The following is a 15,610-nucleotide window of genomic DNA, read 5'->3' on the forward strand; positions in this document are numbered from 1 at the left end:
TGATGCTGTATGTATAAGAGAAGTACAACTCTTTGCAAGTGTTACATTTTCTTTTTGCTGAATTTTGTAAGTGTTATATTTGAATTAATTTAAAAGTTAAAAGCAAGTTAATGAAAACATATACTAAGATTAGTATACATGAAAAATATAAAACTATGTTGAATATTATTAAACTACCATGTTTTAGATTCCAACATAGACCTTCCTTCCCTGCATTAGCAGTTTCCCTTGTCCAATTACAAGACCTTCCAATTACTCTATAACAACAACATGGACATACTAATCTTAAGTTTGAAGCAAAATATAATATTTAATATATTAAAAATTAATAATGTGGAATAATGATTATGTTTGAAACATTAAATATTATTAAAAATATATTAAATTAAATAAATAAGTATTATTAAAAGTAAAAAATAATAAATTAATGTAATGTCTTGTACTATAATAAAAAAAGAGTATTAAAGTGCAGTTTGATTCAGGTTTAAAAAAAGATTATAAAATTTGATGTGATTAGAACAATTTTCATGAAAGATGATCCAAATACATCGTAAGAGTTTAGTGCATTCTTCAAAGTCCAATTGGTGACACAAATTAAATTGTACTTGTACCGTATAATATAGGTGATCATGCGTTTCAAATTTTATTTTTTTGGCAAAGAAGGCTTATAATTTCATTTCTTAGAGAATAAGTGATGAAATACAATGGGAATAGAGTATAAGCATGAGGCTAGCTAGTATCTAATATATATATTTTAGCCAAACTATGAACTACTCTATTAATTTATCTCTTTCTAAAAAAAAAGACTAAGAGTTAAAAGTGTTTTTGGTCCATTTATTTTATAAAAATAAATTTTTAGTTCATTTATTTCTAAAATTAGTTTTTTGTCTATCTATAGAATATATTAACATAGACTTGCAAGTCAATTGAATGACACTTCATCCTTGTTTCCCTCATCATAGCATTTGCGCCACATTGTTTATATTTTTATGTGGCACTCTTCATAAAGCTTCTACAATTCATCTTACATCTTCAATTTCTTAATTTAGCTTTTGCATCTTACACATCATATATATAGGTTAAAAACTCACAACAAAAGCTCATCATGAAAATAAACCTACCATCTTCTCACTACAATCAACTTTTATTTTTCCTCAATTTCTAACTTTACATATTTGTTGGTGATTAAATATGTTCTATTAATTATCTCATCCTAAATATATCAGTTATCATTTGTAACATGTTGAAAACCCACACACAAAAGCTCCTCATGAAAATAAACTTGTCATCTTCTCGTAACAACCAACTTTCACTTCTCCTCCATTTCTAACTTTACATATTTGTTGGTAATAAAATATGTCCTATTAATTATCTTATCCTAAATATATCAGTTATCATTTGCAAATACAAATCTATCCCGTGATACTCATTTCTTGAAAAATTTGTGATTCAATTAGTAAATTTCTCTACGCCTATGGAATGAACTATAACTTATCACAAATATATATATATATCTGTGTGTGTGTGTGTGTGTGTTTATTTTGTGTTTTAAGATATTTGGTATTCTTTATATTTTCATTACACATTTAGTATTCTTTATATTAGTTAGTAGCTTATGTCATTCAAAAAATTATAGTTTATGTCCTCAAATAATTAAAAAATCTATTATAGTTTACAAATTTGACATGACCTTCAAACGTAATGTTCCATTAATTATTAGAGCTCAATACATTATTATCTCACTTAACCATGATAAAATATACAAAATCTTGCAATTTTAATTTTTATAATAGTTAATAATTGAAATTTACTTTAAACAATACGTTTCAAGTTCCACAAATAAATATATATATATATATATATATGTATGTCATTACTAAATTTAATTTGAACATTCAGGTATTTTTTATGTTATTATTTTATTTTTAATCTTCTTTCACAAAAACTTATTTTTAGCTGAAAATATATTTCTTTTATAAATAAATGTTAGTAAATTAGTATTTGTATTAGTTTTATCTAATTTTGGACCCAAAACCTCATGAAAACTCTTGAGTGTTCCTCAACACCAAACTATAACTTAATTCAAATATGTATTCATGGTAATTCATTACTTATAAATACATATCTTTTCATTATAATTCATTACATATAAATACAAATAAAGTATCGCTTAAATTGCAACAACAAAAAATTAATAAATTTTCAACGAAATGTTATATCTCTAAAGTTATCAGAAAATTTTGTAAAAACATTTCAAATTAGTTATATTTTAAGTTTGAAAAATTGGATTTATATGTAAGAAAGAATTCAAATATTTACAATTTTCTTTCATTCTATTAGAATTTCGTCACACATTTAGTAATCTCTATAACAATTTGTAGTTTATGTCGTGTTAACAAAACGTAGCTTATGTCCTCAAATATTTAATATTAAAGGATCCAATTCATCACGCATTTCACTCAACCATGATAAAATATAGACTTTTAAAATAATTTAAACTTATTATATTTTTAATTATAATACAAAAAATTGATCAACGACATTCTACTCTTTAATACAAAATATTGCAATTTTTAATTTTTTTTCTTCATAGTTTGATAAAGTTATGTGATAAATAAATTGTAATTGAAGTTTCACTTAAACAAAATGTTTCAATTTTCAACAAATAAATACACACTAATACTAAAATTAATTGGCAAATTCAATTATCTAAAAGCTACTATTTTATTTTTAATTTTTCTTTGCAAAAAAATAATAATGACATATTCAATATCATTAACTAAAACATATGTTTTTATAAGTAAATATTAATAAATTAGTGGCTATATAAGTTTTATTAGATTTTGAACTGGAGAAGTGTACCTTAAACAAAATGTTTCAAGTTTCAACAAATAAATAGACACTAATACTTAAATTAATTGAAAAATTCAATTATCCTTAAACCTATTATTTTACATTTAATTTTACTTCACAATAAATAATAATGATATATTCAATATCATTATTAATAACTGAAACATATTTTTTTTATGAGTAAATATAAATAAATTAGTAGTTATATCAGTTTTATCATATTTTGGACTCGATACCATGAGGTCGACATGGCATTGATGATAATTGAAAATGAGTTTGGAAATTTATGTGCAAAACAACATACAATTTATAATATAATTTATCTACAAAATTGATGTATATTTTTCTTTCATTTTAATGTAATTTCTTTAAAATTTATAATATAATTTACTTTATTATTATTATTATTTATTATTATTATTATTATTATTTTTATTATTATTATTTATTAATAATATTATTATTGTTATTATTTATTATTATTATTATTATTATTTATTATTATTATTATTATATATTAATGTATTTTATTAATAGTATTTTGATTTTTATTAAATATTTTAATTTATTAAATAATCAATAACTGATTTAATAAAAAAAAAAATTAATGTCAGTACATGGTCGCATCATGGGGATGCGACCTTCTATTGGAATACTGACCTTGTGACTAGCTGTTAGGTTTGAAAAATAGGACATTTTAGAGTTTAGGGTATATAATTTAGGATTAGGGTATATGGTTTGAGTTTATGGTTTAGGGTTTAGGTTTAATGTTAGGATATCAGATTAGGGTTTTGGGTACATGGTTTAGGGTTAGTTAGGGGTAGAGTTAAGGTTTTGGATTACGGTATAGGGTTTAGGGTATATAATTTAGAATTAGGGTATATGGTAGGATATCAGATTAGGGTTTTGGGTACATGGTTTAGGGTTAGAGTTAAGGTTTTGGATTACGGTATAGGGTTTAGGGTATATAATTTAGAATTAGGGTATATGGTTTGAGTTTATGGTTTAGGGTTTAGGTTTGAGTTCATGGTTTATGGTTTAGGTTTATGGTTTAGGTTTATGGTTTAGGTTTAGGTTTAAGGTTTAGGTTTAGGTTTAAGGTTTAGGGTTAGGATATCGGATTAGGTTTTTGGGTACATGGTTTAGGGTTAGTTAGGGTTTAGGGTTACGGTATATGATTAGGGTATAGGGTTTACGGTTTAGATTTAAGCTTATGGTTTAGAATTAGGGTTAAGGCTTAGGGTATATAATTTAGGGGTTAGGGTATATGGTTTACGGTTTACGGTAGAGTTAGGGTTTAGGGTATAAATTTAAGGTTAGGGTTTAGGGTTAGATTTAGGTTTCAGAGTTATGGTTAGGGTTAAAGTTAAGGTTAGGGTTAAGGATTATGATTTAGGGTTAGGGTTTAGTGTTTAGGGTTAGATTTAGGTTTAGGGTTCAAAGTTACGGTTAGGGTTAGTGTTTAGGTTCAGGTTAAAGTTAAGGTTAGGGTAAAGGTTTAGGATTTAAGATTAGGATTTAGGGTTAGGGTTTAGTGTTTAGGGTCAGGGTTTAAGGTTAGGGTTTAGGGTCAAGGTTAAGGTTAGGGTTAGGTTTAGGGTTTAGGGTTAGGATTAGAGTTTTGCGTTTAGGGTTAGGGTTTAGGGTTTAGGATTAAGGGTTTAAGGATTAGGGTTTAGGGTTTAAGATTTAAGGTTTAGGGATTAGGATTTAGGGTTAGGGTTAGGGTTTAGGGATTATGGTTTAGGGTTTAGGGTTAGAGGTTAAGGTTTAGGGTTAGGGTTTGGGCTTAGGGTTTAGAGTTAGGGTTTAGGGATTAAGGTTTAAGGTTAGGGTTTAGGGTTTAGGGTTAGGTTTAGGGTTTAGGGTTAGGTTTAGGGTTTAGGGTTTAGGGTTTAGGGTTAGGGTTTAGGGTTTAGGGTTTAGGGTTTAGGGTTTAGGGTTAGGGTTTAGGGTTTATCACTTATCAGTTATCACATATTAATTATTAGTTATCACTTATCACTTACCACTTATCTACTATCACTTATCAACTATCATCTATCACCTATCACTTATTAGTTATCACTTATCATTTATTAGCTACCACCTTCACTTATCACGTATCAACTATCACTTATCACTTTTATCAGTTATCAGCTACCACTTATCAGTTATCACCTATCACTTATCACTTTTATCAACTATCAGCTATCACTTATCACTTTTATCAGTTATCATTATCACTTATCAGCTACTACTTACCACCTATCACTTACCACTTATCACTTATCAACTACAACTTATCACTTATCAGCTACCACTTATCAGTTATCACTTATCACTTATCAACTACAACTTATCACTTATCAGCTACCACTTATCACTTATCAACTACAACTTATCACTTATCAGTTACCACTTATCACTTATCACCTCTTAGTTATCAACTATCACTTATCACTTATCATGTATCAACTATCACTTATCACTTAACAACTACCAATTATCACTTATCACTTATCAATTACCACTTATCACTTACCACCTATCAGGTATCACTTATCACCTCTTAGTTATCAACTAGCACTTATCACTTATCAGCTACCACTTATCACTTCAAAAACTAACACTTATCAGCTACCACTTATCACGTATCAACTATCACTTATCACTTACCACCTATTAGGTATCACTTATCACTTATCAGCTACCACTTATCACTTATCAACTATCACTTATCACGTATCAACTATCGCTTATCACTTATTAACAACCAGTTATCACTTATCAATTATCACTTATCACTTATCACTTACCACCTATCAGGTATCACTTATCGCCTCTTAGTTATCAACTAGCACTTATCACTTATCAACTACCATATCACTTATCAGTTATCACTTATCAACTATTAGTTATCATTTATCAACTATCACTTATTACTTACCACTTATCAGTTACCATTATCACTTATCAGCTACTACTTATCACACTAACCACTTTTCAATTATCACTTATCAACTACCATTTATTAGTTATCAATTATCAAGTATCACTTATTTGTTATCACTTATAAATACATTTTTGTCCATCCTTCACTTCCATCAGTTGTTTTCTCCAACATCTAAATAACACATACATTTTTAATCTTTTATAAGTGATAGAACAAGTGTTCAAATTCAAATAAAGTAAAGTTATAAGCCTATAAGCATTTCATAATAATGATCAGTCAAACAATGTTGATGCAAGAACAGTTATATTTACCACTAATTCTTCAAAGAAAAATCGAAGAATCTAAGATAAAAGTTTAGTTGGTAGGTTAATCAAGTATAGTTGTGAATTACAAAACAAATGTTCAATGTAGAATCACAATAAATTTAAAGAAGTTAATGAATGATGATTCTAAAAAGTCATAAGTCAATCAATAAAAATATGAACCTTTAAATTCAAATGGCTTATCTGGAGTTAGGTAATCCCACGTCTTTTCCACTGCTTTTCTAATCTTCAAATTGGTTTTCCTATCCAAATTAACAATATAACTCAAAACCTAAGATTAATAAATGGAGTTGATTGTCCAAATAATGTAAACACAAGTACACAACACATCTTCAAATTATATTGAATGAATAAACATCAATGTAACAGACACCGTATACATTTATGCTAGCTAGGAAAAGCAAATTTGCAAGAATTATGATTCTCTTATGACTAGAGAGCAACGACAGTTCCCCAATCGTCGCACATTTGTACGTCACGAGGCTGTTTTGTGTCGGTTAAAAAACCTATTGTTCCAAATGCCGCAAATATTTGCGACAATTCTAACCGCCTCTATGTACTTCTAGCAACGGTTTAAACTGTCACAAATTTAAGTTTTTTATTTTTTATTATTTTATTAAAATATAATTAAAATAAAAAATACTCATAAATCTCATTTATATAACTAATACACAATTATAAAATTATAAATAAATCTAATTCATATAATATATTCAAAAGTAACAACCATACATTGAATTTAATCAAAACAATAAGTAAATTAGTTTAAATATTAGAAAACCAAAACATTAATAGAATGACTAAAAATGCAAAACAACATTAAACTTAGTTCATAAATCATCATCTAGATAGTCCTTAATGGTGTTGTTCCATCATTAGACTGGCAACTAGACTCAGAAGAACGTCTTCTATCTCTTGGCAATCCTATGTGTTGCCTGAAAAAACATATAAGTATATATATTATATTCAACCTCACTTTTTCACACATATTAACATCAAACTAATTAAACTTAAACAAGATCAATCGCTCAAAATCGAAACATGCAAAAATCAAACTAATTCCCCGATTTGATAGTGGTAATAAACAACTCAAATAGAATATTAACACTAAATCTATGATTTAATCACAACAATATAAATAAAACAAAATATTTCATATTAATGAACATTATTATGATTAAGTAGTGTCTAAGAGTACTCAAATTCATCAAATTCAACAAAGGCATTAACAATATTTTTTATGCAAATCATTAAAGTAAATACAAATTAGAAAAGGTAAAAAATACATAAGCTAAAAACATACTCAATTTCCCCCAAATTTATTCCCCACCTTCCAACACACCCAATTTGCAGCAAAAGGTAAAAAAAAAACACACAATATAGTCAACACCCTACCACTATGCACTTCCATTTCTATGACTTTCATTCTCATCCACGAGAAAAACACATACAAAAAAAATCAAGCAATCAAACTCAAAACATTCAAGCATTAAAAATGATACAAACACATCATTCAATTTGTCAAAAGTATATTTATCACTCAAGAGCTAGAAAAAAAACATTAATTTCCATGTGGAGTGATATGGCCTAGTTGTTCTCGAAGTAATGAAAACAAATTGCTTCTAGCCTAAAAAATTGAATTACATCAACAATCTTACAACAACAAATTCAACTTTTAAGATTTCTCAAAACAGTTAGAGTCCATACCTTTCTCATAACCATAGACACTACAATCTCTGCTCAAACACCAATTCAACTTTTAAATTGCCTAGAGCCTTCAACTTGAGATTGTACCCAAATTGTTCACCAAATCTACAAGAATTAAAAATTCAATCCACAACAAATATTATAAACAATAAATTAACAATTCTGCATTGTAACAAACCATTAACAAGAACAATCATTCATACACAGAAGGAAATTAAAAAAATAGGAGAAACTATGTGAAGGTGGAAGAAAAAAAAATACCTAAACTCAATGACACAAATACAGCAATGACTCAAAGAACGTATCAAGGTCAAAAACACAGTAAACGTCGAAAATGTAGAATGTATTGTTTCTCTGTAAAGTATGAACAAGAAGAGGGTAGGTATACGGTGAGTATGATTTCATGACAATTTTGTTCTTCTAACGGCTCAATTTTGTTTCCTTGATCATGTAAAAACCCATGCTTATGCAACTATGTATAAACAACACATTTCTCAATGCTACTCTGAATACTCTAGACATAGTTAAAATTTGTAAACAAAGTTACCGAGAGCATGGATCATGTCAAATGTTAGAAAATGCCAACTTTCAAAAGGACCAATAATTTCCAACAAACACAAAGAAAGTCCTGAAACATTATTTCTTCGTATCATCTTTCTTCTTGATTGACCGAGTTTAAATGTGGCAATGAACAAACCAAGCCAAGGCCATTGGATTTTCATATAGCCTGAACTAGTTATAATCAATGACGGTTATAATACCACAATTTTCCCACCTAAAGTGAACAAACCCCTCACCTCAGAGAAGCCAAATTCTATATCCTAGTATAAAGACTCCACCGATAAGAAAGTTGATTCCGACAAAATGTTTGACAGGGTGCTAATCAACTTTCTTATTGGTGGAGTCTTTATACTAGGATATAGAATTTGGCTTCTCTGAGGTGAGGGGTTTGTTCACTTTAACAGAATAACTTAAAGCAAGAACTCAAAGCAAAACAAACATGACAACCATACAGGAAGGGAAAAAAAACAAAAACAAGAACTCAAACAAATTATAGATACAACTAACATCATAGGTGCACATGACTCATACCACGACAGCCGGATCGTCATGATTTCCATGAATGGTAAATACAGGCAAACCAACATTGAAATGAGAATCTTCATAATTTACATGACCGAACTTGTAGCCTTTTTATCTCAGGGCACCCACTCTTCTTCCTGTCCTTCTTTTCTTGTTCCTTGTCTTTAACCATAGGCAAATTCTGCAATCATATATACAAATTAACATAAATAAATAAAAAAAAGGTCTTTTTTAACTAATCCTTATAAAAAAAGGCGTTTTTTTTAATGGAACCCTAAAATAAAAAGATTGAAACTTTACCTCCAAAACTCTTCAACAGTGGCCAAAGAAGTACCCCAAACAGGTTGTTTTGATTTGGCAGAAGGGTTATCGAACCAGAAGGTCCAAGAATTCTCGAGGGGTTGAGGTTGATGGACGGTGTTGTTGTCATCTTCAATAACCGTAGCCGTGGGTTTGGTTTGCCGTTGGGAGTTTGGAAGTATGATTTGGTGTTGCGTACAGAAATTTGGAGGAACCTCTGAAATTTGGATGGAAATGGAAAGAGAAAGGGTTAGTGGGTTGGTGAGTTGGTTTTATTAGTGTTTTTTTGTTATACCATTAAAAGAAAAATTAAATACTATATTATCACTCTTTTTAAATAATATACCATTTTACATGTTTTTTTTATAAAAAAATATATTGCAAGGTGAAAAATTGGTACTCATAAAATCCACTTCTCAATGGTAAATATTTTATTTTTTAATATAGTGAAGAGAAATCAGTGCGGGGAAAACCGATTTCTCATATACAGTTTTTTTTTTTAATATTAAATATATATATATATATATATATTTGATTTTATTAGTAATGTAGTATTTAGTAGACATAAATATAGATGTTCAATGATTATTATTTTTTTTAACATCATTCATAATAATAAATATACTATTTATTATGCAATAATTACTATTTTAATTAAATAATTGATTTAAATATTTTGTATAAATACTAAATTAAATTATAATATTATATTGTTAATAATTTATAATAGATATAATCAAAATATAATATTATAACGTTAAAGCATACATAATTAAATTATCATGCAATAAAAATAAATGTTAAATTAAACTTAAAAGAAAAGTTAAAATCTTGTTAATGAAGTTATAAATTCATGGTACGATATTTTACAAAAGTCGTGTGTCATATACACAAATTACTTTGTATTTATTTTAAAAATACAAATTAAATAACTTTGACTAATTGTTACAAATTTAAAATGACATAACATGTATATGGAGTTTATGGTTTAGGTTAGGGTTAGGGTATGGTTTATTGTTAGGTTTAGGGTTTAGGGTTATTTTTACATGGTTTAGGGTTATGGTTAGGGTAATTAAGTATTGGGTATAGGGTAGGGTGTTGTGTTTAGGGTTTAAGATTTTTAGGGTTATGGTTAGGGTAATTAGGTATTGGGTATAGGGTAGGGTGTTGTGTTTAGGGTTTAAGATTTTAAATTCAAGAGATACACACAAAAACCTCATGTGAAAATTGTGTGTGTGTATGCTCCTAATATATATATTGGAGCAATTGGAATATACGCAACACATACAAAATTCACTAAGATGTGGAATATTAGGATTTTAACCTAAAATCAATTATAAATTAAAAGGATTACCTACATCAATTTTTTCCTTCAGCTCATTGCATATTGACCTCACGATCATCTATTAAGTTTGAAAAGTTGAATCTTTTCGTATTTTTTTTTTTTTAAATTGGAGTAATTAGGTGTAGATTTTTAAAAAATTAGTTAATAGAAAAAGTAAAAAAAAAAAAAGTTTTGTAAATGAATGGACTAAAATTCATTTTGAACAAAATAAATAGATAAAAATACATTTAAGCCAACAATTAATTTATCTTCTTACATAATTGAATTGAACTGTAAATAAAGATGGCTAGATAAAATGGTACCACGTCATTTTTATTTTTTTTTTGAAAAAATCAAATCAAAAAGCACCTATACAATTTATAACTATCATAACTAAATTTGTCGGTTTACATTTTAATCAAAACTAAATTAAATATTTAATTTTTTTAACAACTCCAATATAACGTTATTTTGAAATTTTCATTTTAACCACACAATTGTTAACCAAACAATTTTCATATAACAAAATCAGCTAATTGCAATGCAGGGTCCATTGGAAAATGTATCTATGTGCTACAAATTACTAAACCCTCAACCATTGTATAAGTGTTGATCCTTTTACGCACATTAAAAAAATAAATGTTGAATCCATTCCTCTACCCTGCAACCACAAGTAAATGTCACACAAATAAAAATCCTTCAATAGGACTAATTCATTACAAATGATAAGTTTTATGTTGGACAGTCTCCAAGAATGTCTTCTTGATGTAAAATATTATGTTTCTTTAATCGAATAACTTATGTGATTCGAATGAAACCAAGTACAAGTGTCTAAAATATTTTTCTGCAAAACAATGTCAAAAGATCCTTACATTTCCTTGTCATCTCCTCCCCCATTGAAACAATTTTCTCCTCCAAATCCATTTTTTCCCACCCTCCCCTATACATCGTCTAAACTTCTCTGCCACATACACCTCTTTATGGGCGGCTTGTTAATGGCACCACATTGTGAATAACTCATTGGTATAATGCATTGACCCATATTGATGGCTTGCACAACGACTTCACCGTTGATTCAAACTGCACTCACATAAAGTACAATTGTAGGCTAATTGAAAGGACAAGAGAATGTTATAAGCTTCTCCTTAATAATTATCTTTAATTTTAACTTTTCTATTTAAGATCATGAGGTGTCAACTCTATGTATTACTTGGTAATCAAGACAAGAGTTTATTGAATACCTTTTAGATTATTATTATTGGAATGAATCAAAATACAAGAGTGAGTGAATTTATATTTATAGAATTCAAATTGAGAGTAAGGTACAATATATAGCTAACTATAATGAAATATAGCTAACAACTAACAAACTAGTGGTAACCTATAGTGACTAATACCAGGAAAGAAAAGTGTGAAATGGTTTTGGATCTAAAGCATTGGTAAATAAATATGTCAATTGAAGAGAAAAAGATATTGAAAGCAAATGAAATAGTTGATGCTGAAGTTTCTTGCGAACGATGTGGCAATCGAACTCAATGTATTTTGTGCCATCATGGAATGAAGAATTGGAGGCAATATATCTTGTTGATTGACTATCACAATATAGAAAAGCTGATTTGATGTATGAAACTTGAAGATCATTGAGAAGATATGTGAGTCATTTAATCTCACAAATAGTGGAGGCCATGGCCATATATTCAGCTTTTGTTGAAGATCTTGAGATGGTTGCTCGTTTATTTGATTTTCATAAAATAAGGGAGTCGCCTAAGAAGATACAAAAACTGGAAATTGACTTATGTGTATTTGGACAGCTTGCCCAATCTGAATCACATAAAATCTTGAGTTGAAGTGGAGAAGAAGAAGGATATAATATGCCTTGTGCTGGAGATAATTTGAGGTATCGAAGAACTTGGATGGTAGCCTGATGATGCTGAGAAGTAGGGGCTGTCATATATTGACTTAGTTACTGAAGTGAAAAACTTATATCACGACGAGTGTCGGTGAGGTAGATTAGTTTTTCAACAAGTCTCCTATATGCAGTCAGTTTGGGAGTAATTGGCATGCATCCGTTGAAAACTTTATATTTTTCTGCATTAGAATGTTTGTTGGTTTGGAAGCAAAGAGGCCAGCTTCGTGTAAGATATCTAAAGTGCATTTTCTTTGTGAAATATGCAATAGTCCTTGATTTTGATATATTTATGAAGGAAATATTTTACAGATTGAATTTCTGCAACATCATTACCTACAACAATAATGTCATCAACATAAATCAATAAGGCGGTAAATGTGTTATTGTATGCCTTAATAAAAAAAACGAATGATTAGATGCAGATTGACAATTGACTACAAAATGTAAAGTAGAGGATAGTTTGACAAACCACTGATGACTAGACTGTTTTAAACCATACAAAGATTTTAATAATTTGCATACATGGTTAGGATTAGAGTTAGAGATACTTGAGGTAATTGCATGTAAAATTTTCATCTAAATTACCATGTAAGAATGGATTATAAACATCTAGTTGATGAATATACTAATGTTGAGATGATCCAATAAAGATGAGTATTTTTATCGTAATGAGTTTTGCAACATGAGTATATGTGTCAAAATAATCTTAACATTCAATTTGAGTAAAACCCTTAGCTACTAAACACGCTTTATATCGTTCTATAGATCCATCGACTTTATACTTTATCTTATATACCCATTTGCATCCAATGAGTTTCTTACCATGAGGGAGAGGTGTTAAAATATAAATTTTATTATGATTAAGTACTGCAATTTTAGATTCCATTGTAATAACCCAACATGGATGTTTAGCAGCCTACTTATAAGTAGTAGGCTCTTGAATAGAGGAAATGGAATCAACAAAGGTAAATTATGAAGCAGATAAATTATTGTAAGACAAAACAAAAGAAATTGGATATAAGGGGTTAAGAATTGTATTTATTACAACAACATTGCATTGAAAATCCTACAAGTAAGCAGGGTGTTTTTTAGGTCTTGAATATTTTCTTATCTCAGAAGGGTTTGCGCCGGAGAAGAAATGGTTGGTGGAAGATACAATGTCCATATTATTGTGGATACGAAAATCACTAAGACTAACATTATTATGGATAGAAGAATGTGGAACACATGAGTGTCTTGCATGATGACTAGCATTACTATAAAGGAAATCATCATAAAAACTCAGAGAATCATAATCATTAAAATCATAGTAGTAGAAGAATGAAAAGAGGTATAAGGAAATATATGTTAATAAAAAACATTTCTTGAAGTAAAAACATCACCAGTACGCAAATCAATTAAAATATAGCCTTTAGTACCTAACTTAAAACCAAGAAAAAACATTTTTGAGCACGAGGGTCTAGTTTGAATATTTTGATTAAGTAAGGTAGAGGCAAAGGATACGCAACCAAAAATTGTTAAATCAATAAAAGTGGGTGGCATGTTATAAAACAATTCAAAAGGTGTTTTAAATTTCAAAACATGGGTAATTAATCTATTAATGAGAAAAGCGACATAGCATAAAGCAAAAGACAAAAAAAAGAATTAGGAAGTTTTGAATGAAAAAGTAAAGTTCTAGTGACATTCAATAAATGTCTATGTTTTCTCTTAACAATGCAATTTTGTTGAGGATTCTCGACACAAGAAGTTTGATACAAGATTCCCAAGTCAGAATACAACTGAGACATATTAGACTCAACACCATTATCACTTTGTATGATTTTTACTTTTGCAGAAAATTGTGTTGAAACAAAATTTAAGAAGTTTTGCAGTTTAGGCCTAGCTTTTGGCTTGTATTGCATAAGAAAAATACAAGTAAACCTTGTGTGATCATCAACAATTGTTAAAAAATATTTATAACCATCAATTTAAATGTGACTTATAGGAACCCAAATTTCAGTATGGATTAAATCAAAAGCGTGTAAAGATTGACTAGAACTTAATAGAAAAGGAAGCATAGAAAATTTACCTAAATGACATTCTTACTTATTGAAATACAGAAACAGAGCGATGACCTAATCTTTAGTGCCATGTGTCAAAGGAATTAGATTTCGAGCTTAAAATATGTTTATTACAAGAAGCAGTAATGTCATTTAAAGAAACTTCAATTGATAGAACAATAGGAACTCTTTTAAGAATATAAAGATTGTTAAAATGCTCCACAAACCCAATCAACTTTAGGATATGTGATTCCTGGAGATTGCAAGAATTTTTACTAAAAATCAGTTTATAGTTTAAATCAATAGTTAGCTTGGAAACATAAATTAAACTGGATTGAAACTAATGTACGTAAATAACACCATTCATAAACAGAGAATTACCAAAGTAAATAGAACTAGAAAAATGTGCAAGAAGTGTGTTTCCATTAGGGAAAGTGATGGAAACCATGTTTTTTCCGTTCAATTTTGGAAAAACATTCAATAAAATGAGAAACGTGTTCTGAAGCACCCGTATCTAAAATTCAAATAGATAGATTATGATAAATAGACCATGTGTTGGAAACACTAGAATTCTTGGTTATTGATTGCTTTAGTAGATTGTTTTTGTGTTGAAGAAATGGTTAAAGTCTCGTTGTTTGATGTCTGAAAAAAGATTATCCAAGTAATGATAATCTTCCTTTGAAATTGAAGGATATTGGTCTTCTGAAATTGATTTGGATGGTGGAGTAGACTTGGTGCTTGGAGTAGGAAATGGATTAGGATTATGGTTTTTATTTTAACGGTACCCAAGGGGAAAACAATGTTTGAATTAGCAAGAATCCACTGTGTGATTGGTTTTATAGAAATTCGTGCAGAACATTTGAGACTTTGGTTGACCACGTCCAGCTTGTTGTGTATTACGATAATTGGTATTTCCAAAATTCACACTGAAAACAGCAGAATCGGGAGGAGAATGATTGGATGGAGGTTCTTATTGAGCAACAAAAGAATATACGTTGCTAAAGGAGGGTAATTTTTCCATGAGAATAATTTGAGTGGGAAAATTGGAATAATTGTCATTCAATTCTTTGAGGAAGCAAGTGACATATTCTCGATCTTTGAAGCTTCTAACAGTGATGGTCAATTTGCATGTGTAGG

At 28.8% G+C, this 15,610-nt stretch overlaps 1 long non-coding RNA gene across 1 annotated transcript; it reads right to left on the reverse strand.

Annotated features, from left to right (window-relative positions):
- Positions 1-6,792: 6,792 nt before the first annotated feature.
- LOC101490315 (uncharacterized) lies at positions 6,793-9,463 on the reverse strand. The gene is made up of 4 exons (XR_190033.4): positions 9,202-9,463; positions 8,911-9,082; positions 7,819-7,923; positions 6,793-7,046 (listed from the first exon to the last, which is right to left on the reverse strand). It is a non-coding gene; the product is annotated as an uncharacterized lncRNA (long non-coding RNA).
- Between the last annotated feature and the right edge of the window lie 6,147 nt (positions 9,464-15,610).

The sequence above is a fragment of the Cicer arietinum genome, chromosome 6 (assembly GCF_000331145.2).
Source record: "Cicer arietinum cultivar CDC Frontier isolate Library 1 chromosome 6, Cicar.CDCFrontier_v2.0, whole genome shotgun sequence".
Taxonomy (NCBI): Eukaryota; Viridiplantae; Streptophyta; class Magnoliopsida; order Fabales; family Fabaceae; genus Cicer; species Cicer arietinum.